Raw genomic sequence first — 3,898 nt, 5'->3', positions numbered from 1 at the left:
AGCAGAGAAAAAGATGGTACAGTTGCTCCAGTGCACGCTCCTCCCCGTCATAGCACCCTTGATCTTAAGGGCCCCTTTCAGAGTCAGTCTCCCCTAATCCTAGAAAAGCAGAGAAGGACACCCTGGCCCCAAGCTCCCAGCAAACCTTTTAATTGTTTTCACTTCCCTACCACTCCCCCAACACACACACACACACACACACACACACACACACGCACACACACACACCCCTAGCTGTGGGAAGCTGTCTCTGGATTTCAATCTGCCAAATCCAAGCAGAAAGAAAACTGAAGCACAGATTGCAGAGAAAACTTCGTGGGAAACTTTACACAAACAACAGCAAGAGACCCACGGACAGGGAATGTGCCCCAGTTCTTTTCCCTCAATCTAACTTTCTCAGACTCTCTCTCTCTTTTTTGAGCCAAATTTCTTTACTCCCCAGGTACACAGACTCGGCACAGAAACGTCTTTTTCTCCAAGCAGAACCCCTCCGCTCACAATTGGATTTCCCGCCTTCACTCCCTAAGACCGGGGATCGTGACAAAAATTGACTGGCAAATAGAGTTTAAACTTTTGTGCTCCTCACCCCCAGAGCAGACCGAGTGCTAACTACTTACATGTCAAAGGGATCTTTGGCCTGTGGGGATCTCCTGGCGCTTGGAGAGAAGGAACCCTGGAAGATCGGTGTCGCCGTTTCACCCGTCTTCTTTTTACTTAGCCATTGAAGAGAGAGGGATACAATGCACTTACAGGCATTCCTGCGCCTTGCCTCTCCCATTACTCTGGGCAAGAAATCCCCAGTCCTACAAAAGCAGTGGCATCCTATCTGGAGACCAGGGCTGAGCAAGGGCTGGCTTGGGAGGGTCAGAGATGGGGGTGGGGGAGAGGTCAGAGGCGCTGCAGAATATAAAGGCAATGGGAGAGAAAATGCTGTGTCCTCCCCGTGAACCTGGGCTGTGTCCTCCCCCTAGCCTTTCCCCACTGCTCAACCCAACTTAAATAAAAGCTCAGCCCTCAGCTTCCAGTGAGGCTGTAGCAGCATCAGGCAGAGAGCAGGGACCAAGACTGCTGGGGCTTGGGGCCCTCGGCCCAGATTGGCCCCCCACATCCCAACCCTGCCCTGCCATTCTGGGTGACGAAGTCCAAGGCAAAGGAGAACTTTGGGGAAAAGGGAGAAAATGGAGCCCACTGGAGGGAAGGCCAGAGGACAAAATCTTCAAACTCAAATGTAAGGGATTTTAGTTTGGGTTCATTTGTCAAGAATTATGGATTTCTGATGTTTCTCCTTTTCAGACCATAAAGGACAGAAGGAGACACACAGAGAATGACCATGTATGTGAGGGAAGAGGAAGGAGAAGAAATAGAAGACATAAAGAAGGGGAAATAAAATAAGTGTCCCAACCCTTTTATGCTGCTTTTCCTGAACTAGAGTGTTCCTTCAGCAATTTCAGGGAGAAACTTAGGAAATAAAATGTAATAATTTTCCCCCTCCTCACTCTCATCTCTTCCACTTTTGGGAGGAGAGGGATAAACTCCCTGAAAGTCACACGAGCAAACTTAGGAAAGAACCATGGATCTCAATTTACCCCTTCCCTGCTTTCCATCTTAGCTCCTTTACAGGCTGGAAAAGACACCCTGGTGCCCTTAGACCTTCCTTCCCTTTTCGCAAGCGCAGTTAGAACCCCCATTTTCTGTTCCAAAGGCAATCGCCTCAAGACGATAGGGGCTACAGTCAGATTTGGCCCCTAATTCACTTGATCACATAAAAAACTCCAGATAATTGTTGGCCTGCCTCCTCGCACTGTAGGCAGCATGTTTTGTTGTCTCCAGGGTACCACTGAGGGAGGAAAAGTAGACCTAAAGGACTAAGAGATTCCCCCCAACACACACACTTGTGAGGGCATGCATACACACACACACACACACACACACAGAGCAAGTAACATCCAGCAAGTGGTTCAAAAGGAAATAAATTCAAATCACACCAATGTGATTTGTACAACTTAGTCCTGCTGTTACCTTTCACTCCAGAATTTGGGGATGGGAGAAGGGATATCCCTGGCTTCCCTGCATACCCTAGATCTCTTCTCCCTCTGTCTTCTACTTCTAATTGCCTTTCTTCCTGAAATATGGATAAATCATCTGAGAAGAAGCTCACCAACAGCCCTCCTCCCACCTTCTCCTAACAAACAAGCAAAAAATTAAGCAGGCCTTGCTAGGACCTGGTTCTCAGACCAGAATTATTTGGGAGCCTTTGGCTTGAATGTATTATTCAGGTAATCCAGGCAAGATTTTTTGTTTCTTTTTTAGCCCCAAGGAAACAATTTTATTTAATTAATTTATTTCTTTACAGCCAGAGAGGCTTGTTCAGGCTATCCCCATACACTGCCAGGACCTGGGAGGTTATAGAAAGAGAGGTCGGTCCTTGACTCTCCCTAAATCTCTTCTCAACACCTGGCAGGTCCATAATAGAAGAGAATAAAAAGGTAAAAATCTTTCATTATCTCCAGGCATCAACCTTTGAGGCCTATCCATAGCAAGGGTAACTCCCAGGCCTCTGGCCTCCACCTTACCCCTTTTTCCAAGCCTAAACAAACAGAGAAGGCATCCTGACAGGTCACTTTGCTGCTTCAGAATCACCAGCTCGAAACCTTTCTTCTTTTAAGAACTCAAATGTTTAGGGGATGTCTTCCTTAATCCCTCATCCCAAAAGAGCCCTAAAGATGAAAGAAAACTCTTCTCTTTCCCACTCCCTAAACGTGCCCTCTTGTCTACAAATTAGGCAGGCCTACTCAGCACAGAGGAGGGAGAAGGGAAGAGAGAGAACATACAGAAAGAAGAAACTGTACCTAACTATAGAAAAGTGAGACACCCCCCACCCTTAGCTCCACTGAAGTGCCCCCAAAGGAGTCTGGCCTCTCTGCAGACTCAGGGGGAAGCAAGGGGACTGGAGAAATTAGCCTTAATCTTCCACATCCCCTCTTCTGAAGATCCCATACCCCAACCCTTTTGCTGTTTCTTCTGAGGACATTGGAAGACTAATGGAGAGCTAAGATTTGTGTGTTTGTTTAAAGTAAACTTAGGCAACTATAGAGAAGATGGGATGTTACCAGGCCAGAGAAAGGAGGGGGATAAAAAGAAACCATCAGACATTGACGTAAAACTAATTCACATCCACTGGTTTATTATTGATCACGGGGCATTTCACATCAACACTAAAATTCTTTATTGCAAGTTTTACAATAATCAAGTAAATTCAGTCCAAAAACACAATAACCACGATGGGGGTGGGGAGAGATTCTACCTATAGACTGCCTCTCTGAACTGAAAGTTCATTTTGATTTTCTTTTGGCTCCTCAAACTGAACAGCTCTGAGAGGCTCTCCAGATGCATTTAGCTTTGTCTGCTGTCTTCGCCCCCTCTCCTCCCGCACCCCCCCCCAACAATAATACAAAAGAACTTCATAGCTTTGTTCTCCTTAAAATGACTTCCCCCTCACTAACCTCCCCTGGTGCATTTTCAATGCAAAAGGCCTAAGGAAAGAGGGGGGAAGAAGGAGGAGGAGAAGGATGAGAATTGGCTTTAAAATCTCTTTCCTTTTTTCTTTTCCTCATTTCCCCTGAAATTCACCCAAACCAGACTATCACACCTTGCAATATATAATTTTTGCAGTTTTTTTCTTAAAAAATAAATAACCCCCCAAATGGCCTTAAAAAAAAAAAAACACCCAGCAGGTACCATGCTAAGACAACATCACATGCTTAAAAGGGTCCTTAACAGTGGAAGGCAGAGGAGGGCAGGGGGCTTGTTTGTTTATCTGTTTTGTCTGTTTGGAACTGACAAGGGACAAGGTGAGAGGAAGAGAGAAAAGAACCGATATATATATATATATTAAATT

This window comes from Mandrillus leucophaeus, unplaced genomic scaffold, assembly GCF_000951045.1.
Source record: "Mandrillus leucophaeus isolate KB7577 unplaced genomic scaffold, Mleu.le_1.0 Scaffold414, whole genome shotgun sequence".
Lineage (NCBI taxonomy): Eukaryota > Metazoa > Chordata > Mammalia > Primates > Cercopithecidae > Mandrillus > Mandrillus leucophaeus.
Note: the sequence above shows the minus strand (reverse complement) of the source record.